Source organism: Falco cherrug, chromosome 3 (assembly GCF_023634085.1).
Source record: "Falco cherrug isolate bFalChe1 chromosome 3, bFalChe1.pri, whole genome shotgun sequence".
NCBI classification, from domain to species: Eukaryota; Metazoa; Chordata; class Aves; order Falconiformes; family Falconidae; genus Falco; species Falco cherrug.
Genome location: NC_073699.1, coordinates 60,028,056 through 60,051,255, shown reverse-complemented (window position 1 = coordinate 60,051,255; position 23,200 = coordinate 60,028,056). Strand labels below are relative to the sequence as shown.

Sequence of the window (23,200 nt, the reverse complement as noted above, 5' to 3'; positions counted from 1 at the left end):
ACCCAAGGGGAGATTCCCACTACCTGGAAACTGCCTTTTCACACTCCCACCAGTGCAGCCGTATTCTCGTTTCCATCCCACACCTGCTATACACTGTCCTCCTCCGTGGCTAACGCGCACTTGTGCAAGGGCTCCTATAATTTAAAACCAAAAAAGCAGGAAACTTCTGCGGGCTGTTGGGGGAGGGCGGTGGGCAGGGTGGGGCGCTGGGCTGTGGCGGGCAGTGTGGCTCCGGGAGCCCTGCGGCTGCCCGCCCTGCCCTGCCCTTTAGCTGGGGCGGAGGCGCCCGTGGTTTCCCCGGGCCTGCCGGGAGCGCCCCCCCGCCGCAGCCCGCCCGGGCCCCTGCCGCCCGCTGCGGACCGCGTCCCCCTAGCGCGGACCGGGCGGCAGCGCCTGCACCGGCACCTCCCAGCGCCGGCCGCGGCAGCGGGCTCCCGTGCGGCCGGCGGCGCGGAGCGACGGCACCAAGTAACGTCACGGAACCGCTTTTGTTATTTCCCCCTTTTTATTCCCCAGAAAAAAAAAAGGGGAGGGGGGGCGTGAAGGGGGGCCGGAGGGGCCGGTGTCCCGCACCGCTCCCCCCCGGCCGCCAGCTCCGTGCGGGGGGGGCCGGGCTCCGCTGCCCACCGCCCCCGCGGGCGCTGCGGGCGGGCGTGGGCGGGGCGGGGCGGCGGCGGCGCCAATCGGGAGCGGGGGGCGGGCCGAGCCGCGCGGTGCCGAGCCGAGCCGTGCCGGCCGCCGGAGTCCGCTGGGTGCTGCAGGTGGGAGCCCGGCTCCGCGGCGGCGCGTAACTTCGGCGGGCCGGGGCTGTCCGCGCCAGCCTCCTCCGCAGGGAGCGGGAGGAGGCGCCTCCTGCGGCGGCGGCGGAAAGCACCTCCCGGGGCAGGCTCAGGTGAGAAGCCGCCGGTCCCCGCTCCCCTCGCTTTCCCGGGCCGCCCTTGCCGCCGCCCGGCCCGGCTCGGTGCAGCGCAGTGGGGCTCGGCCCGCCGGGTCGCGATGCGCCGCGGGACCGCCGAGCTGTCCTTGGCTTGAGGTCAACGGGGAGGGCCGAGGGGCGTGCGCTGCTCCGGCCGCCCCCGCGGGGCGCCGTGCCGCCGCGCTCCGCTCCGCGCCGCTGCGCGGGGCGGCCGCCGGGGGCTGCGGGTCTGCGGCGCGGGGTCGCCTCTTTGCCTTCCTCCTTTCCCCCTTCCGCCTTTTCGCTTTGGGCTGTTGGGGTGTCCCGTCCGCGCCCTCCGCCGCCCTGGGCCGTTTCGGGGTGCCCGAGGGCAGGGCTCTCCCCCTCTCCGGCGGCGGAGCGGACTTGTGGTGCGGGATGCGCGGGGCCGGGCGGTGCGGTACGGGAGTGCCGCAGGCGGGCACGGCTCTTGCGGGAGCCTGTCCCTCAGCCGCCCTTCCCGCCTCTCTCCCCTTCGCAGAGCGCGGCATCTCCCGCGGAAGATGTGCCCGGGGCCCGCAAAGTTACGGGCTTTGCGTGGTGCGCGGCGGGGGCGGCTGCGGAGGCGGGGGGTGAACGAGGGAGCCGCTGCGCTGCGCAGGCTGGAGCGCGGCCGGGGGAGCATCTGCTGGCGAGCCCAGCCGGTGCAGGTGGGGTGCTGAAGCCCCTTTTTTGCGGTGATTTAGTGTAGGCTTAGGGTCAGTCCCGGTGAAACAGCAAGGTTTTGCTGTCGGTCGGTGGGGTCAGTGCGTCTTTAGCGTTAAAAATGTTTAATGTTTCTCAGTGGTGCCCCCCCCCCCCCCCCCCCACTTTGTCTCTACCTTTTCGGGCTTTTAAAAAACCCCAGACCTAAAACAACTCAGCTGGCGACATTTACATTTCTGTAGTAACTGCAGTTCATTAGAAAAGAGATAGTAGCAGGGAAATTAAAAGTAGTAGTAATAGAGCCCCGGCAGTGATTGCAGATAGCGCTTAGGGATCCGTGGCCCCACGCTCCCTGCTAGCCGGGAGGGGCGCCGGGGGCGTTGGGGGGGCGTGTGGGAGCGCGGGGGGCTGGGGCTGGGAGCGCAGGTTGCAGTGCAGAACTGCAAGCACTGAAACTCTGCATTTTGTGCACAGTTCAGTGCTAGGTGGCCATTTTTCTGATTTTTCCTGACAGGCTGTTGGACCCCCAAAATGCTCATGTGGGATTTGAAAAACACCCCCCACCCCCCTTTCCTAGGCCAGTTTCAATGTCAAGTGCTTGCATTTTTGGATCCTAAATTGGCGATGCTTTGTTAGGCTTTAAACCTCATTAAAATGTAGCTAACCATCTCTGAGAAGGATTCTTCACCCCCCCCCACCCCCACCCCCAGTCTCTGTCTCTCTGGAGTTTGTATGCTTGTTTCCCTGTTTTTTCCAGGGAAGGATTTATTCCCTGTTACGATGACTGAAATGGTGACACGCAATTCGGTGTGCTGCCAGATGCTTACCTTGTTTCAGAGTTTGGGATAGGCTCAAGCAGTATTAAAAGCTTGCTAAGAGGATACCGTTATATGGTTTCCTCCATTTTCAGGCTATATTAGAAGCAGTCTAAAAATACTGGATCATCATTCCTCACACTGTAACTAACTACAAGACTTTCAAAGAAACATTCTTAGATATGCTTTGTGGTTTTTTTTTTCCTTTTTAACCTTGGAAATCGTTAGTCCTCATACCTAATAGGGAGCTACTGTTGTATCCTTGTTCTTGTAACTTGGAGGCATTGCTATTGATTCTGAATTTAACAGTTTTCAACATCAAATTATCATTGTTACGAAGGGCTGGGTATTTTAACAAAACTTCCTGAACATATACCCCTTGATGTTCCTAGAAACCCCCCAACCTTTGCTAAGTGCCATAAACATGTGCAGTTAATGCAAATTTGTTAAGAAAATGGCCTTTTCTTTTTTTTAATTGGGACATTGCAGGAAAATAGATTATATCAGCATCTCAGTACTGCTCCTGTCCTTCCTGCAGCAGCATTTATCTCGGCATATGAAGTTTCTTTCAGAGGTAAATGTTATAGAAGTCCCTTGCTCGATTACTGGTTGCACATTACTGCCCAGAACTAGCTTAGGAAGGCACTTTACTATCTCATGCAACCTTATCTGCCATTCCACAACTTCATAACAAACCCACTGGAACATGAAATGACCTTGGAAAAGCATCTTTCAATCTGACACAAGGCATTCTCTTATGGGCAACAGCACGGCTCCATGCAGAGCTGAGTTTCTCAAATTGATCCTTCTAAACTGATTTTTTTTTTTTTTTTTGAAGAGGGGAGGGACATGGGTGGAATATTGAATTTGAAGGGAAAATATGTTTTTAAAAACAAACCCACTTAGCTGAAGCTGAAGCACCACTCAGCTGAAGAAGAGGTGTATTAAGAATGTACATATGATAGTGACACTTAAGTCATGGGTGAAAACAAGTCTTCCAATTTTAATCAAAGGAAACCAGCATTTCGGCTGCCAGTTCTGATTCATGAGATCTTCGAAAGCCCAAATTACTAGTGGGACTAATTAAGAGCTAGTTGGGTATCTTAAATGGTGGAAAGAAGTGATGAAGTCCTAAGTAAGTTTTACATTTAGTTGTATTGTTCTTGACATCATAATGTGATGCTTCTATGTCGAAAATATTCCAGAACCCTTTCAGTCCCTGAAATACTGCTCCTCTGTAAAGGCTGCAAGAACACTTGAGAATTAGGAGCAGCCAAGGGGAGTCTTGCAGCTGTCGAGGGAATTGGTGGAGGTGGTGCCTGGCCAGTAAGCTTAATGGGATTTTGGCCTGGATTCTGGACTTGACACTTCAGGTCTTGCAGAAGGATGGTGGACATCTCTGTGCACATGGTGGTTTTAGCTTTCAGGAAGATGGTGCCTCCTGTAGAGCAGTGCCTGCTGACAGCCTCCCACCGTGCTCCAGCCTCTGGAGCTCGTGGTACGAGTGCCACCTGCTGGGTGATGAGCACGATCTATATAAAATAAGTGTAATTTATATATCTATGTGTGTATTTCTATGTGTATCCATATGCGTACTATGTTCATTAAATATCGGTGTATGTTTTTTTCATAGAGATGTTCTTGGGTGAACCGATGAAACGTTGCTAAGACCTGAAGTTCCTCACTGTCGGAGGAGTTACCACAGCTTGTGTTTTGTGAAACAAATAGTGCTTGGGTTTTGCATGGCAAGGGCAGAGGGGTGATTTTGATACTCCTGATGTTTAATGCTGCCTTTGCTTTACTGAAAGCAACTGGGAATTTTCGGTTGTGTAGCTTATTGCTTGTGAGACGTGATAAGCTTTCACAGTTGTCTCAACGGTCAGATAGCAAGCAGTGGAGGTAGGGCTGTAGACCTGAAATGGAGATCGAAGAAACCAAACTCAGCTTTATGTTATGTATCACTTAAATGTTAAATCTCCATAACACTGCTGATTTCATAATTTCTCATGTCAACTGTCTTATTTCCGTAGTTTATGAGCATCCCATTTTGATATGAAAAATAGCACCTCTCATTTAGATTAGCTGAAGTTGTATAGAATTTGAAGGATATTGCTGGATGGTGTTTTCAGTTTTTAAAGAATACTTTTTCATATTCACACTTCAATAATGTTTGCATAGGAGAGTGAAATATTAAAGTTTGATTATGTCCTAGAATTTCCCTTGGCAGGTGACATCATAAATCCAAATCTGACCTCATCCCCCAGCAATGGCTTTCCAATTTCCATTAGTTTCTATCTTTCCTAGCTTGGTGGAGCATTGGCTGGGATGCTGTTTAAGTACCAGTGTGATTCAGCTGTATCCAGAGTGAAATCAGTTGCAGCATCAAAGCTTGTAGTTGTTCTGTATTGTACTGTCAGTATTAGGGGAAGATGCATAGCTCTGTTTTTTGGACAGCTAACCTCATTAAGGCTTTATTGTTTATATAATTTGTGGTACACTGGTGCCAGATGAGTCTTTTACCCTGCCTGTGGATTAGGAATGGGTCCAAGCTGAACCATAAAAGTTTTGAGGAAACTTTCAAAAGCTTTCAGCTGGAAAACCTATATTGATGTGCTTTTGTGGTAAATGGAGAAAATGTTTCACTTGGTTTTGCAAGTGTCTTCCACCACTCGAGAGCTGTACACTGGAGAGTACGTAACAGTCAGGAATGAGTTGATGGAACAAAAAGGAAGCAGTGTAATTGCAGAGTTCATCTTAAAGTGCAATTCTAGAAAAAAAAAAAAGGCACCTGGCATATCAAGAGGGATTACAAGATAAATTTTTGAGGAGGGGGACTCACAGTAATAATGTACTACTAAAGTTCACTGTTCCCCAAAACATTCACAGTTAATTTGATACTTGAAAAATTGTGATTTCAGTGTCTGGTGAAGAAGCAATTGACCCTGAAATTGCTGCCTGAAGCTGAACCAACATTTTCAGTTTCATAACCAGTGTCATGCCAAAATAGCATGTGAAGAGGAGCAGGGGGAATGAAAAATGTCTCTGTGGTCTTGCTCTAATGTATCGCTCCTGACTCTGACACAAGCAACTAGCATGTAGTGTAGGCAGTGGATGCTGCTGCAGTGCTCAAGGCAATTTAAATCCAATCCATTCATCCATCCCATCACGGCATATTGTGATTTCCTGCCCCCAAACCTTCTGAGGTGCTAATGGAAAGCTGCCCCTTATAACATGTCAAACTTCAACAATCACCTGTTCTCACTCAGAAATGCATACGCAGTACAGTCGATGGGGATGCTGCACTACTATCCCTCTCTCTCTTCCCCTCCCCATCCTAAGTAAACTATTTCAGCAGCTTTCATGCTTGAATTCTGCCTGTTTTGAGTCATTCCTACTCTCATTTTGTTCCTTCCTCCTTTTTTTGCACACCACGTTTCCTAGTGTCTCTACCTATTCAGCATCTACTTCCCTGTGACCTCTTGATCTCTCTCATCTCATGATAAGTTCATTAATGTTCCATGCCACCATTCTTACTTTCTTTAATTTGAAGTCCTGTGTTTAGTCGGATCACCCAATGGCTATTACAGTCCTTGGGAGTATCTTGGAGTTGTCTGCTCCGGTAAAGATGTCTTCCCAGTACTGTCAGCTTCCCTTGCAGAGGGAAAGGCAGGTAATATCTTGAGGGCAATCTGTAGCTGCAGTCGCACTGACAGTAGTGGTGCATGGTCTCATCTCTGGGGAAGGACTGCAGTTCACAAGACTGACAAGAGAAATCAGAAATGAAGACAAATCTTTTGCAATCTCTTCCCTTTCCTCTCCAATATTCTTCAGATGAAGGTGTTGGAAAGGCGCCTTTGGTAAAAGCAGTTCTAAAAAAAAAAAAAAGTTGCTCGCTAACAAAGTGGTAAATACATGAGTAATCATCATCCATCTTCTGCAGTCTTTCGTGCTATCTTATTAATGGGCCATGGAGACAGAGGAGGAGGTAACTCATCAGCTGTTATCTGTAGGGGGCTGCAAATTAGTTGACTGTGCCAATTATGTTTTCCTTTTTGACACCAACAGATAAATTTTTCCTTCGTATGGCAAGGTTTCTACAGGGATCAAAACCAAACCGTGCTAAGGCCTGTGCAGGTGGCTCACTGCCCTCCTACACTGCCTTGGGGTTTCTGGAGGCCAAAGTGCTGCCCTGGCCCCAGGCCCCTTTGCTGGGACCCAGCAGAAGATTGCCGAGTTGTGGCCGTGTCTGTATTCCTGAGAACAGTTGGTTTGAAGAATTGGGATGGTCAAAACATGAAATAGGAAGATCTCCCAATCTATTGCAAGAGATTTTGCAATGACCTTTGGCCTCTTGGCATCTATTTGCATGATGGTCAGTCTGGTGGTTACATCGCTGCTGGAATAAGATGGCAGCGTTTCCTTCGCTGCCACCGCCTTCTCTCCACTGCAGGCTCCAGCACTCTCCTCATCTGGTGTCTCTGCACCCAGGACTTTAACTTGCAAATGCAGTTGGCTTCTCTGGTCAAAAGAAGAGCACGCCTTCTGCTGCTGTTACGTGCACATGTGCAATTTGTTTGGGTTAACCCATAGCAACTGGCATTTTGTTCAGATGTCTTTGAAGCATTCCCACTCCAAAGGAGTAATAATAAGAGAAACCACCAAACAAAAAGGCAAAGAAACTAATGCTGAGTTTGTTAAACATTTTGGAGCTGTTGCCGAAAGAAATCAGTGCTGAGCCTGGAAAAGCTGTAAAATTCATTCTTTGGCTTTTTATTAGGAGGAGTGACACTGGGTTTAGTCACCTGGACACTGTTTGAGGTCCACATCAAAAAAATTGTTACTTCAGCTTGGGTATTGTTGACAGTTTGCAGATGTGTAACCATGTGTAGATAGCTGTGAGGTGGGCTGCAAGCCCCCTTAATTGCAAAGAATAAATTATCAATTCCCCATCCTTGATTGAGAATTCTGAAGATGAGCAGTTGCTGTGGCCTGTGACAGTTTTTGACTACTTTGCCGAATGTTAAATCTTCTCATCAAGGATTTAAAAATGTCAGCAGTATGAGAAAATAATATACCTTTTCTGTATGTGATGTTGCCCACCTGTTACAGCCTGTTGGGGGTAGGTACAGTAAAAGATCTGACTTTTTAAAAAATATATATTTTTCCCCTCTCACAAAATCTTCCTTATGAGGGCAGTCTTGCCAGAGCTTTCTTAGACGGTAATTATTGTTCTTTTATTAATATGACATTGCTATTGTGCTGTTGTTTTTTTAAAGTAAGTTAGAGTTGTGGGTGTATGTTCAGTCCATTTAATGAGTTATCTGAAACTATTCTGTAATACAGACTTTACAGAAAACAGTAGTGTTGTAGTGTACATTGAAGTGTACATTGAATCTCAAGAGTCTTTTTTTCTTTTTTTTTTCCCTATTTTCCTGCTGATTGCTGTAACCATGCTGCAACGGTGGACTTTGCAAACTGGAAAAATGGCTGCCTCCTGGAATATGGACGATTTTGGTGAGTCTGCAAAATGAGTTTCACTTACTTGTGCTTGCTTGGGAGAAAGAGGTGGAGTATTATTTCTTGGAAGTTGGGCTTGGTGAAAGCTAAGTGGTTTTATGGTGTTGGTTTTATGGAAGCAACAGGCAAAACTTACTGAATTTCAACTTTCTTTTTTGATGGAGTAGGTTTTTCTTATTCTGTTTTATTTTTGGCAAAGGTGAAGGAATTAACACGCAGTGGATTAATTTGAAATAGTGTAATTTTATGAGATTGAGTGTTATTGCTTTTGTAATAACTTAAATTACTTTTCTGTAAGACACACTGTGAAGCAACAACTTAGAACATTTTTATTTTTTATTCCTGGCTTATTCAACAGAAACAGTTGTTTCTGTGAATAGTTCAGACAGAAAATGATTAATTCATTGGATGGCTTTTCAGAAAAGCTCTGTGTGGTTCTCTTTGCTTTTCCTAATACCAGTGTTGCCTGTGGTGTGAACTTTAAGAGATGATGCGTTGATGGTGTGTTTGCGTTAAATATTGTACCAGACTTTTCTGTGAAAAGAATTTCCATCCCAAGTAGTCTCTGGTGAGATCTTTTTTCTTTAAATTAAAAGCGGGGGGGGGGAAGGAAAGAGAGGCACAGAGCTCTTTCAGGGTCATAGTCTTTACTGGTGTGCAGACAGCTGACCTGCAGAATACCAGTCTAGGAGTACCTGCTGTTGCTCCCTGAGGAGGCGGCTCTGGCACTTTGGACTTTCAATTAAAGATGACTGGACAGCTGCAGGGAAAACATTTGCTGCAAACATATCAGCCAGAGATCTGCTCCAAGAGGCACAGTTGGAGGTGGCGGTATTCACCCAGTGTTGTCTGTAGGAGTAAAGCTGCCTCTGAGCACTGACTGGAGGTGGTTGGCAGCTTAGAAGCCTTGGGATTTATCTCTGAGCTATTTAGACCTAGCAGGAGTGACTTGTTACTACTAATAGGCTCAATTAAGGAAAACAACTTGCTTCACCTCTCACCTGTGTGGTGGCAACCTCCCTTATGCACAGCCGTAAGATTTGAGGGAGAAGGCAAATACGGTGTGCCATGGTGTTGGCAGCCCGTCCTGTCCCAGGGAGATGCGAGTGTCCCCATGCAGTGGTGGTCCCGTCCTGGGTAAGGCATGGGAGTGCGTGTGGGGCTGGGTGCTGGCTGCTCTCTGACAGATTGCAGCCGGGTTTAGCTGGTGCACACCTCTTCGGGTGGGGGAGGGGATGGTGTTTGGCATCACCTCTCCCCCTCTCCTTTCTTTTCAGTCTCTTGAACACGCACAATCTATGGCACCTGCGTCTTGCAGTGATGCAAAGAGCATGAGACCAAAAGATGGTTCTTAAACTTCAGAGTTTCTTCTCAGACACAGCTTTGGAGAAATCTGAGATGAAACTTGATATTTTGCTTTTGAGCGTTTCCAGAGTATTGCTGCTTAATCCTTTTTATTGATCCATAGCTTATGCCGGAAAGCTCTTGTCTCAAGGCAATATTCAGAGTCCTGGAGGATAATGGCACTAATCACATTTCATATGACCTTTCAGGCAGGATGGAACATCTGTTGCGTGGCTGCATTTTCCTCCTCTCTTAGTTCCAGTTATATACCTTTTATTCCTCAGCAGTGTGGCTTAGGAGTGCAGTTGAGAAGCGTTCTGTATGACTGGTATGTGGTAATTTGGTAGCTGGGTAGCAGTAGGGTCTGTAAGTGAACTGCTGCTTCAGATTGCCATGCTTTGATGTGCTAAGAAGTCTTGATCAGCCTGAGAGAGTAATAGCTCGTGTGCCCAGGAACAGCAGCAATGCATGTTTACTGTGATGGACATACTACCCAAAATTCTTTGAGTCTGAAAACTAGCAGAGTGCATTTCTCATGGCTTTGCTTCAGCATGTATCTTGCTTTTTTTTAGCCTATTTTGTAATGTATGTGAATAATTTGCTCTTGTGTTGCACCTATATAAAGAGATGCCGCTTTAATGTCTGGAAATGCAGTAATATGAGTGCTGAAGTGCTGCCATCACCACAGCACATCAGGGGAAGTTTGATGTGATCACATGGGTGAGCATTTCCACCCAAGGTTTATTCTTAGACTTATTTTTCACTTTCACTCTGGTTTGATTTTTTTTTTTTTTTTGGCAAATGCAGTTAGCAAAGTTAAAATCTGAAACAGTAATCTAAATCAAAGAGCAAAGCGTACTTTGCATGAACAGATAAATACCAGAGCTAAAAGTATAAGGAATTATTTCATTTCCTTCCACTAAAAGAGCAGAACTGATGTCACTCCAGACTCTTCCCAGCGGTGTATGGTGGAAGGGCAAGAGACAGTGGGCACCAGCTCAAACAAAAGAGGTTCACACTGGTTACAGGGAGACAGTTTTTCACCCCAGGGACAGCTGGCTGGCCAGCCAGGGGCACAGGTTGCCCAGGGAGGCTCTGCCGTCTCCATCCTTGGGGGGGTTTCAAGATGTGACTGGACAAAGCCTTGAACAACCCAGTTGGATCTTTTAGCTGGCCCTGCTTGCAGCAGGAGGCTGACCCAGACACCTCCAGAGGTCTCTCCTAGCCTGAATTGTCCTGTGATCCATTAAAACCCACTTGAATTTAGAGGGGCCTTCATGCTTGGAAGAAGAGTAGAGTGGCAGGGTCGTAGAGGTGCTGTGATAATGGCAAGGCTGGTGGTGGCTGTTGTAGCAGGAGGAATGCAGCATCTGCCTGGGCTTGTTCTGGAGTGCCATCTGGGGCCATCGCTCAGTGTTTGTTGTTTTGGTTTTTAATGGTGCAAAGCAATTAAAACCCACGACTTGCTGCTTCTGAAGTGCAGCAGCACATACATTCTAAACTATACGCTACTTGTTTTACACCAACAGTAGCTGTATTGCTAGTTTCCAAAATTTCAGAAGTAATCAGTTGACTTTTGTTTACAAGCCTCACCTCGTAGCAGCAGACTTCAGGAGAACTAGATTCTTCACGTAGAAGGCTTCCAGTCTTTGGGGTTTTTTTTTGTGTAGCTTGTTTGTGTTTTGTGTGTTGTTTTTTTTTTTAAGCGTTGGGCTATGGCTATCCCCAGCCCTTCAAAAATATATGTGGCAGTGTGAACAGGAGGCAGATTAAAATGGGTGGTTGGTTGGACTGAACAGGAGTCAGTTCCCTAAGGCGAGCTAGGTGCTCGGACTGAACAGGAGTCAGTTCCCCAAGGCGAGCTGGGTGCTTACGGGTGATGATGTGAAGCCTAACAGAGCTCCTGTAGAGGGGGCGTGGAGAGAGAAGTGGTCTAGATACCAAGGCAGCCTTGCAGGGTGAAATGGGTGAGCCTATAAAGAGAAGCGTGAGCGGGGTCAGAGATGACCACAGTGGCTTCTGAAGGAGCAAAGGGCTGCTGATGGTTCAGACACCCCCCTACCCTGAGTGATCCTTTGTGTTTTTGGGAAGAAAGCCTGCAACAATGGAGTTAGTCCGGGGGACGCTTGAAAGCAAACTTAAGAGTATGCAAAGTGCACTATTAGTAGGATGTAGCTTATGAACGCACAAGTGAATGAATTTGTTTAACCTGATCTCAGTTTTTCTGTTGTATTTCTGGTTCTGTTGGCTTGATTTTTCTTTCCTCCCGGAAGGGAGTTAATTTAATTTACAGATTGACTCTCCTTCTTTGTGTTGGGAAGCAATACAGGTGAATAGGGAAGGGTACAGTTAGTAACTCCAAGTGAGATTTCAAAGGCTTTCACTTTTGTGCTTTTTTTAGCACTGTCCTGTCTGCTTCCACCCACATAGCAAGTGAACTGTAATTCTTGCCTGTTGTGCTCCAGCTGTGGTCAGTGTGGTTAGTGGGTGAGGTTGCTATGCCACAGTGTCTTGTCCCTTCCATATTCAGAGGCTGAAAGCCATCAGGATTATTGCTGTGAGAAACTAAAAGCTTTAGATTTTAACCTTAACTTTACCTTGACTGTAACCACGCTGCTCCGTGTGCCTGCACAGTAACTATCTTCAGAGTTACGTTGACGATGCTATCGTGACTTTGTCTGCTTTTCCTCCAGCCTCAAATACTACACTGGGTAATTTGATTTTTATTTTGATTTTTTTATACGTATGCAAAGCCTTTGTATTTCTGCTTTTCTGTTTTTTCCCCTAGCCGTTCATTTTCAGTTGTTGCATGGATAATAGTGCTGATGAACAAGTATTTAGCCTGACACATAAAAGCATAGCTGTAAAGAAAATGAAGCAGAGAAAATTACAGTGGCAAAGGTTCCTAAATTATAGTTGTACAGGCAGATTGTGATAAGGAAGTAGTTAAACATTACTATTTAGTCAAACCTGCAACTGTGGCTGGTACTTCGATTGTCTCCTCCTTTTGCTGACACTCAATTTGTGTGGTTGGTGAGATACTCTTCCTGCTAATAAAGTCCCTGTTTTATTGAACTTTTGGAAGCTTTTGGAAGTAAATGGGTGTGTTTTTCTGGTTTTAGGTCAAGTGCCAAACAAATGCTAATTATTTTCAGATTTGCTTTTAAAAGAAATGTTAGGTGCTTGCTATACCCACTGCTTAAAAAAAACACAACACAAAACCAAGACACAAATTGATCCACCCTTCTGAGAGTGCATACATGTTCTGTTAGGTGTATTGGAAAACATACCTAAGGTAATAGGACTGAACTGGGATATTCATAAACAGAAGTATTAATGTTTGAGCTGACTGTACGCTGGCTACAGCTGGAAAGCCTGCTGCTTTTATGGGAGCAGCGTGTTTGCTCGCAAGCCCCGGGTTTGATGAACAGTGCAGGCAGATGTGAGCACTGTCTTGTGCATGCTCTTTGGTGGAGTTGAGCACTTGCTCATCAGCGTGGTCTTGAGTACAAGCCCCGATCTCCTAGCAACAGAAATATTTGAAGACCTTTGCTCAGTTTCAAAGCATCACAGCAGTAATCTGTGAGACCCTGGAGACCAGCTTTCATCCACAGGGATGTGGAACCAAGCAAATGTGATGTGTAGAACTTCCATGGAAATGAGGAGTAGAACCCTTTCGGGGAAAACTTGCACCTTTCTTCATAGGCACTGTATTTTTCCTTCTTGGAAGTTGCTGTTAGGATCTGAGTTGGTGGTTAGTAATAACTCCCTTCACCTCCCCTCCCAGGTGATTCAGAAAATGTCCTAAGGCAAGTTGCATTACTGTGGTTAATTTTGTTTGAGCAGGATGGGTCCCTGTTTGTGAGCAGAAGGTGGTACTCTGTGGTAAAGCTAACTGCCTTTGTGCTTATCTTAACCTTGATGAAGCTATTATCATAGGTTTGTTAGGAAAAGAGTGAGGTGAAGGCAGCGGGCCAGACTGAGCAAAGGTTAACAGCCATAGCTTGGCCGTCAGCAGAATTGTGTTGCTGGGAATTGCATCGGAGGTTTTGCACAACTTTATTGTCTGCTTGGCTTTTAGCTGTTTCTGCGAGCATGTCCTTCAGAAAGCTAAGGAATGGCCAAGGGTTGTCCACCTGCGATTTCTGCCTGCCCTTTGCATTGAGGAGCCAGTCCAGAGCGTGGCCAAAACCCTGCAGAAGTGGCAGTTGTTTGTGGTGGAGCCTGAGAGAAATGGATTTCTCCAGTAACTGTGAGGCTGTTCAAGTTGGATCTTGGCAACTTGGCACGCTCTTTTTTTTTTTTTTTTTTTTTTTTTTTTAAATAAAACATAAAAAATTCTTTCTCACCAGAACAGTTGTACTGAGGTTTGGTGTTGCATCCTATTTTTAACACCAAAGCTCGCTTATCTCTAGTTAAACATGTGGTATGTTTCATTTGGGGAGAGATGGCATTTTATCAAACACCACAAATGAGCTTTCTTGTTAGAACTAATTCAAACCAACTGAAAAAGGATTCTTCCTATTTAATATAAATTTATGTGTGCATGGTTCTCATAGTCAGAATCAGTAGAGCTTGTTGTCAAAATAGAGATCACTCAGTCGTCGTTCTCTCAACCCAGCATTATGTTTGTCATATGGTACTTAAAAAATCCTTATGTGCCTAGCTTATCCCAGTATTGCAGGTCTTTTGCACCAAGCTCATGTTATCTGTAGAGGAATAGAAATTCTTCTGAAGTCACCCAGTTTTAAAGCCTGCCTCTTTATGCAGAAAGATAATTGCTGGCCGGTGTGTGTGTTTTGCAGTAGCGGCAGTCACCGCAGCAGTTTGAGTTCTGTCATGTTTATGCACGGCCAGACATTGCCCAAAGGCTGGTAAAAATTTGCTGCAAGAGCTTTTATTTTTCAGTCTTGGGAAGTGGGCTCCATCTAGTGTTTAAATTTAAGATTAGGCTGGACGCCAGTTCCTTTGCTTGAATGCCCTTGCAGTGTGGATAAAGGACATAGAGGAGGAATTGGGATAGGCATCGCTTTCGTTGATGATTATCTGGAATGAGACGGTTCTCGATACAGTCAGTATGGGAATGGCAACCTGAAGCACTCTGTATGTCTTGCACATGCACTTGAAACTAAAATAATCCTTTTATGAAATGGCACATGGCTAAAAAGAAATTAAACCAGCATGGCAATTATGTGATCCTGGAATATTTTGTGGTTAGCTCCTATATATACTCTCACACTATTTGATGTGGCATGTTAGAAACCAGCATGTTCATCTATAAAATCAGAATTAGAAAGCTAATTGTGGAGTTCTTTTAAGAAGTAATAAACTTTGAAATGTGGACTGGATATTAATATCCAGTCAACAGAATAGTTTTCCAATATGTAATGCTTCTCTAAAGAAAGCGTGTGGGATTCTGCACTTTATTTTTACTTATGTTTTCTTAGTATTTCAGTTTTTGTAACACATAATCCTCTGATAAAGGGTGCTTCTTTTTTTTTATTACTATTAAAAGGGATATCAGATTTTGGTCTGATTTAAACTAATATAGAAAAGTATTTGATAGTTACTGTCTCATGTTTCTAGTGCCCTGATGATAAATAATGCTGTGAAACAGAAGACAAGAAGCATGAAGAAAAAAAAATTCATATGTTCAAGGTGGTGTTAATTAATCTAAGCAACTTCTATTTTTTGTTGTTGTTGAAAGTGGATCAAACTGGGAAAGTTTAAGTACTTAAGACAGATCACAGATTTGCCTTCTCCACTGACCTTTTACAGTCCGAACTGAAGAAGCTGGGACTCCGCAATGTTTAGTTGAGGGCACAGCAGCAAATCTGCAGTGAGGAAAACTTGTACTGAGGACTATATTCAATAATCGGTACAGAGAGGTTTTGTCTAGTTGCATTTTTTTTCCTCTAATTAAAGGGAGATTTGAGGCCACATTAACAAACTTTTAGCCAGAGCTCTATGGCACCTTGCAACCATGCTTTGAGACTGATGAGGAAAGAGGCAGGCAGGCACCGTGGCCAGGATGAGTGTGGCTGCATGCCTGAGCCACCAGTCCCTGGCTGCGCAGGGACACTGCAGACCTTTGCTGCAACTCAGAGGCAGGGTGGGGATGTGTGACTTGCCCCTGTGGTCACTTACCTTGAGGGCTGGGGGTTGAAGAGCTGCAGAGGTGCCTGCCCCTTGCAAAGGCGGAGGGTGATCCCCAACCCAAATCCCAATATAGCTTTTGGCTGGTTTTCTGCCAGTTGCTGGAGCAGTGTAGAGCAGGGGCTGGGATCCAGTCCCATGTCTCTGGCAAAGAGCCCGTTGTTTTTTCATCTGTGAAATATTTGGGGTCTAGGCTTTCCAGTTGACACTTGTGAGCTAGAGTGTGGACAAAGTTAATGGGAAACATCTGGTGCCAGGAGGGAGCCGCGATGGCTGCCTCGGCCACATGAAAACAGGGAGCTGTTGCAGCAGGGTGCTGGGGTGCCTGCATATCTGCAGCGCGGGGCTCGGGAGCAGTGGCCAAAGAGGGCACCCGTGGCAGTGGGATGTAGGCAGTGAAACCCTGCAGAGCATGGGGCACATGCCCCAGAGCCTCCCAGCATTGGACTGTGCTGCTTCATTTGGCAAAGGAAGGCAGCCAGCAGTTGTGTGGGGGTGCTTGAGTATGTATAGGTACACATGCTTTTTTGGCAACTCATAGATTATTATTTGGTTTTGCTTTTGAGCCACTGGTGTATTTGGCAACCTCTAATCTTCCCATATAGGCGTAGACTTAGTCTGTCCACCCCACAGAGACAGTAGTGTTGGGGTCGATCTGCTGGCTCATCTGGACTATTTTGCTATTAAATACAGTCTTCTGTAGGCAAAAAACCCCACCCATTTCTTTATCTGTTGCATTTTAAAAAAGCCCAAACCCACAAAATGCATTGTTAAATCCAGTTTACTTTCCCGTATTAGTTAATTTCACATTTCTCTTGGAGTGGACAATGAAAACAAACCTAAGTTTGTGTTACCTGAGGCCTCTGGGTCTTCCAGTGATCCGATAGATCACTAGATACCCTGTGGTGTTTGTTTTTTTAATTACCTATTTAGAAGCAGTGGCTACACTGCAGTTTCTAAACAAAGCTTGGGTATACCTCTGTTTCCCTTCAATCCTGTAAAAACCCTTTTCTCTCTTTAAAGAAAATTGAATTTTGTCCAAATCTAAACTACTGCTAGGCCTTTAAAACCTATTTGTAAAGCTACAGGTCAAAAAGGCAGGGCAATATTTTCCTTTGTGGAGTGCCTGGTAATATGGTGCTGTCAGCTCAAACACTGCACCACCTAGAAACTGGTTTGCATAGTAGCCCACGGGGTACTTCTAGCTGAGGCTAAAGCTGGTGACAGAGGCCTTACAGGTGGTTTTTGTTGTCACCCATCAGGCAGCGGGATAGGATGCCTTCCTCATGTTCTTGCTTTGAATCTGTGAGAGGTGGGCTTTGAATCCATGCTTGCCATGTCTGACACCGCTGGTGGTCACGGTGGTGGTGTCTCACGGCAAAGGGAGCTGGCTTGCTGTGGCACTGGCAGGGGTGGGAGGGTCCCCGAAGAGGTGTCCCCTTCCCCCAGTATGGCCCTACAGCACAGCTGCACCAGCACCTCCCAGCTGTGTCCGAGATTGCTCGTGGTGAAGCTCAGTGGAGGAGGGACAAACCTCAGGAAGGCTGGACTTGGTCATGGTGCCGAACTGCAGGCAAGGAGGTGGCGGCACCAGGGGAAGCTCGTAAATAAAGGGTGTTGCTGTGTCCACCAAGTCCCTCTGCTGAGCATAGAAGAGCCTAAAGTGACAAAGCAAATGCCAAATAATCCCTCTGCACTTCAGAATGGCAGAGTTGAGGGTAATCTAGAGGAGATGCTTTGCTGCACTTGGGAAGGCTGTTGCAGAGTTTATGGCGGCAATTAAGAAAAGCATAGTCTTGAGAACGTGAGGTTGGAAAGGTGGTTCTGGCACATGAAAATCAGGTCTGGAGCTTTTTGATCGCTTCCGTTGCCCTATTAGAGGAGGAAAGTGCTAAAATAGAGACAGGGAGTGGAAAAGAGCAGAAGTGATTCATGGTTTCAAGTAGTGCAGATCCTGAAGATGATGTAATTAGTACTGGCCTATTTTACCTGAAAGAAAAAGAAAGCTATAAATAAAGGGCAGGGTGGGGAAGGACAGGTAGAATATTATGAAGAAATGACTATTTTGGACTCAGTATGTCCAAGTAAAATTAAGGTATAAAATAATTTATGAGCCATCTGTGTTTTCTTTTGTGGTAGAGGCAGCAGATACACAATGCACTGTGGAAGTAGATAGTAAGAGCAGGTAGTTGGCATCAGCTAATTGAAGGGCTAGGCAGTGTATTTTGGGAGAAAGAGAATATACTAATGCATCAACTAACTAGATGAAGGCTGCTAAGAAGACAAGACCCTTAATTTAGATCCGTATTTCAGACCATGGTATGGTCTGCTCCTGAACATTACTCTGCGTGGTGGGCACAGCACCCGTGTTGCTGTAGACGTATGTTCACCTCTTGCACATCCATCTTTTCCCCGTGCAAACTTGAGCCCGCTGGTTTGGGAGCCAGACTTAGCCGGCACTTACAGTCTTGCATTGGTTCTGGCTACCTGACTTGAACTCCCTTCCCTCTCTGCCAGGGACTGATGTCTTTGGTAGTTGCCTGACCCATTGGGTCTGTGCCACGGTAGCATGTGACGTTGGAAATTTATGAGCCAGAAACTTGCTGCTAAGAGGCTATTAATTTAAACTAGAAGAGGAGAAATCAGGAAGGCAACTTCACTGTCCTGAGTTTGAGAGGATTGGTTTCACGGCTTAAACTGTTGCTTTTGTCACTAAATTACTTTTTTACTTGACGAAGAGATGGTTCTGCTAACATCCTTCCATCGTAATATGCCCATAAGAAATAACAGTGAACATCATTGTATTGTAGCTCTGTTCTCACAAGTTCAACATTGTGATTTTCTTTTGGTTTCTTCTGTGCTTATAGAGACAGTAATTGTTTCTGAAGGAAAGCTTGCTCTAATTTGTAGACGTTAAATTGGTAAGAATTTGCTTGCTGTTGCTGATGTAATTTCTTGTTTGTCTGACCTCATTCACCTAGCATTAAAATCATATTACTGAATCTGAGTTTAAAAATTGCTGTAGCTAATAGGGAAAACCTTTACTTTAAGTGTTTTGTTGGCATGATCTAATCTGTATCCTTAATGTCCACTGTGGGACTGGATCCAGCTCTTCAGTGCTGACAAGTGCCTTTTAGCCTCACTTACTTATTAGGTGGAAAACAATTTAAAAGCTTAGTTATTAATGCCACTTTTTATAGGAGAAAGTAATGAAATTGCCCAGTTTGAAGACACAAGTTATATAACTTAATATCTAATCTTAAATAGCATTATTAAAGCTAAATGCCCACCATAAAAATAATTTGAGGTTCGTTTTGTTACAAAACCCAAGAAGGCGGCTTTCTGACATAATACCTTGTAATGCAATGGCCAAAAAAATACTCTCTGCCTATGGGGTACTTTGCAAGTTACACGTAATCCAGGCTTTATTAGCTTGCTCTGCCAGACTGCCTGCCCTTGCAATAAGTGTCCCTCATGCTTGAAGCCCAAGCATGTTTGCAGCTTTTCTCCTTACGAAAGTAGGTATGAGGTTAGTTGGAGTTACTTGTGATCTGATTGCTTTGGAAGTGACAGTATAAAACTGGATTGGACTGGAGTATGCAGTAATATTTGCAATGATCTTTTCCTTCTTCTCTTAAATGTCTGCTTTGCTCTGACATTACAAAGCAGCAAGACCTACCTGAAAGCTTTTGATTCTAGAGAAGCGGGGACATAATCTTAATTTCTCAATTAAAAGGTACACATTCTCACATATCAAAAAATGTTTTATAACTTTTTTTAGAACGCGCAATACACCGTTGAATTCCTGAAGTTTCATTTTTCTTGGTAATTCTGCTTAAGGGAAGAAATGGCAGCTGGTCAATGGTGGGGAAAAGAACGTGCTGAATTAATGTTGTGAGAGGGGAAGAAGAATTTCATTAATACCAGGGATGATTTTACTTTTTGTTTGATTTGATTGCTTTCACGCTTTGATTTGCATCAGCATGCAAATATTTCTTCCTTGCTGTGCTTAATGTTGAAAGAGATAAAATAAAGCAAATTACAAACAGAAGCGGTGAAGGCAAATCTTTTTATTCCGAAGGAAAATGTAAATGTTATCAGTACAAGGAAAAATTAAAAAAAAAAGTACGCTTCTCAGAAAAGTGCAGCAATCACAGAGTTTTGAATATTTAAAGATCAATTTTGTCATTACATCAAACTAGCTCAATCAGAGCAGGAAAAATGCAGTATTGATAAATGGTGCTTCTGAGTGAGATATTTGAGATGGTATTGTCACCAAAGTGTATTTATAGAGCTCCCAGGAGCTGTTCAATACTAACTGCGCAGGAGTGGTAGCTTTTTACTTCCTGGTTAGGTTTATTTTACCTGCCATATTCCAACGTGGTTTTTGTTTTTGCATAGGAAATAAACCATCACTTCTGAGGTTTTTTGGAAATTAGGATGTTAACATCTGTTCTGAAATGCACTGGTATTTCCTTTTCTGGAAGAAGAAAGGGTGGGGGGAAGTATAGAGAAACTAAAAGATCTGATAAGTTAAAAAAGGAAGACTTGTATGGGAGAATTGCTTCATTTCTTCCTGACCTATATTAAATCCTAATATCTGCCACTTTATTGTTGAGATAAAATAATCTTTTTATTATTTTTTTAAAGGAAATGTTCCTTGTAAAATCCCTGAATGCACTACACCGCAGATCAGCCTGATCAATAACTTTACATATGTTGTAGTAGTATTTTGATGGCTTTATGCTTAAAATTTACGCTTAAAATTTAGTGTTGCTGGTGCTGTAGTGGTACTGCTGTGTGTATTATTGAAATGGCTTGCTGCAACATCTCCAGTGTAAGGGAGGAGAAACAAAAGGAGGGAAAGTCTTGCTTGAAGCCTACCGGCAAGAAGAGAGATAAGAGAAGGGTGTGTGTAAACAGGGGTTGCATTCTGGAGGTAAAGCAGAAGATGGAGAGGTCATCAAGAATTTTAAGTTAAAATAGGCAATGTTCATGCACACACTACACATTTGCTTGAGGCGGAGTATGTGAGTAGTCTCATTAATGTCAGAAGGCCCCCTTACATGTTTGAAGTTGAGCGGATTTATAATTGTGTGTTGGATTATGTCCCAAGTCCATCATGCAAAATTATTGCTTCCAATAAATTCCTACTGCTTGGTGCAAAAAAAGAGGAAAGAAAAATCTTTGAACTGCCTATTGTACCACCAGAAAAAGGAAATGATGAGACAGAATTTGGGAACCCTTTTATTGTCAAATAAAGGTCTCTCCCCTGAAGTGTACCTGCGACTCCCCAGTGGGGTATTTTCCAGCTGAGGTCTTGCCATGGGTTTGCCTGCCCTCACCTTGCCATGTAACTTGTTGCAACGGTTAGATGCTTTTTTTCCCCACCCTGCCACTTACAGATGTCTCCTTTGGATCGCTCCCACCACCACCCCACCTCATCCTTCTCTGCGTGATCAACTGCTCTTGACCTCAGCTTGCTGTCCTACACGGCACCTCACTGCTGCGCCCAGCACCGGCTGGCTGTCCCTCTGTGCCCTCCTGCCGTGCTGCAGGGAGCCTGGGTGCTTCTCATGGTGCTCTCCTTGCTCCAGCAGGGCTCTGCCTGCTGCCTCACCCCTGTGCTGCTTGGCTGCTGTCCTGCTGCTGCCCTCAGCCCTTCTGGTCACCTGCTTGCCCCGGGCACCTGCATGGGGTGCCGGACTGGTCAGGCAGGTGGCTCTCTGCACAGACGTGCAAGCGGCTGGGTCACTTATGTTTCCCATTCTTCCCTTGAATCCTTCTTTTTCTAATTTAAATGCTACCTTTGCATTTACCAGCTCTTTTCGTTTGTCTCCTACTGGTTTTTGGGGCTCTCCCAAAGCTGAAACAGAGGACTGCAGACCTGTTGAAACTTTCTGACTGAAATCAAAATGGAAAAGCAAGGCCCAGGGCCTCAGGAGCAGCGCTAGAAAGCTTGTTTCTGTTGGGATACCTTATTGGAATGGGTCTTTTGAATTGATTTAGAATTTTAAAAAAGGGTCTGAGAAACTTTCCTTTGAAAGCCTTGCAGCTTCTTCTGGTTATAGGCTGAGAATTGACTTTGAAGTATCCCTGAAGTGGAGCCATCTGGCTTGCTATTACTGTCTAGAGTGGTCACCAAAGACAGCTTTTGCTGTTTAACCTCTACAAAATGTTCCCTGCCCTTAATGAATATCTGATGCCAACCCTGGATATATAGATGATGTCTCATGGGGAGAAGGAAATCATTGTAATAAGGTTATTATTTTGGCTACTAATTTGTACTTTCCAAATGTTCATATTTACTGGAAGGTATTTTTGTTATTTCATTTTAATGCAGTTGGATTTGTTCTTAAGTCTGGGTGCAAGAGAATCCTTAGTTTTCTGGCTCATTGCATTTATTCTGTAAATATTTTTTTCATTATACCACATTTCTCTTGAGTTTTTGAATATGAATACACTGAAGTATAGTGGCTTAACTTTATATTATTTGTTTTGCCTATGTAACATGTTAGATAAATGCACCTTTCAGCCATGGTGGGAGTACTGTGCTTTGAAGTGAGAATTGTACTTTGGCCAGTAACATAAAGATCTACTAGCGTATTGAATAAATATATTGCAACTACTGATGACAGTCTCCTCCTCCACCTTCTCAGGAGGTGCTGCTTCTTTCTCTTACACTGGTTTGCTTCTGGAAGTGTTTTTTCTAAGCATGGTTAAATGATAGCCAGTGATGGGCCGGGTTTTATTTCAGTCACCGAGGGAAATGATGCTAACATGCTGCAGAATGTGTCTGGTAGAAACTGCACAATCATTTTGACTTTTCTGGATAAATTAATTCTCCTATAGTATCATGTTTCTAGCTTAGAGCTGTGCTTGTCCAGCATAAGCACAGCCTTTCCTCGACTCCTGCCATCGCTGTCTCAGGTTTGTGGTCCAGCTCCTCACCTCCCTCTTCTTGCTCTGCCTCCACTTGGACAATTCTTCCAGAATGACAGCTGATAAAATACTGTATAGCCCTCTTCCCTTCAATGTTTTCTTCTTTTTTTCTGTTAAACAAAAAAGAAAAATCTTGCCTGCTACCCTTCTCTAGATTGTCCTTTCCTCTGGCTGCTGTACAAAATATATCCAGAATAGCTGTGAAGTTTTCAGGCCAGTACCTCAAATTCAGGGAATGGCTCTTGTGAGCTTTTTTATTTTTCTTAAAGCTGTCTTTTGTGGGAACATCCAGAGAAAAGCAGTGGCTGCTGGTTATGGGCTTGCTGGGCATCCATGGGTTTCTCTCGCTTGCTCTGCTGTGGGCTGGGAGCCACCTCTGCCTCTGACCCTACGCCGCTGCTGTGAGCCCTGCCTTGAAGCAGCACTTGGGAGGGATGCAACTGCTGCTCCTTCATGTGGTGACATACCTCCTCCTGATAATGAAAGTAATATAACATAAACAGGCTCTTGCATAGCAGAGAATAGCATTTTGCAGTTATTAATCAAATCCAGACATCCTTACTTCCAACAGCAGGAGGCTGGGCTCTTGGACCCGGGGCAGAGAGATCTTTTCTGCAGTCTTTGCAGCTTCTTCCATATGCTTTCCCCATCTGAGGTGGTGTGCTTTGAGTCTAGTGATTTATTATTGTTGTTGTTGTTGTTATTATCATTGTTTATTATTAGCTAGAGATCTGTGAGGGCATTCCTCACCCTTTGGGGTAGATTGTACTCTGCACGAAGCTGAGGGACATCCTGTCTCTTTTTGTGAGTCTCTGAGAAGGTAACAGTTCAGCAGAGCCTGGTGGTC

At 45.0% G+C, this 23,200-nt stretch overlaps 1 protein-coding gene across 4 annotated transcripts in view; it reads left to right on the top strand.

Moving 5' to 3' along the window:
- Positions 1-700: 700 nt before the first annotated feature.
- The window catches only part of EPB41L3 (erythrocyte membrane protein band 4.1 like 3), a 143,281-nt gene continuing 120,781 nt past the window's right edge, over positions 701-23,200 (top strand). The window contains exon 1 of one of the 4 annotated variants that reach the window (XM_055705039.1): positions 701-892. The gene's annotated coding sequence lies outside the window, so the exon portion shown is untranslated. Of the gene's footprint in view, positions 893-7,887; positions 7,909-8,967; positions 9,049-23,200 lie in introns of those variants that run through there. The other 3 variants (XM_055705035.1, XM_027805020.2, XM_027805018.2) reach the window with 3 other exon arrangements.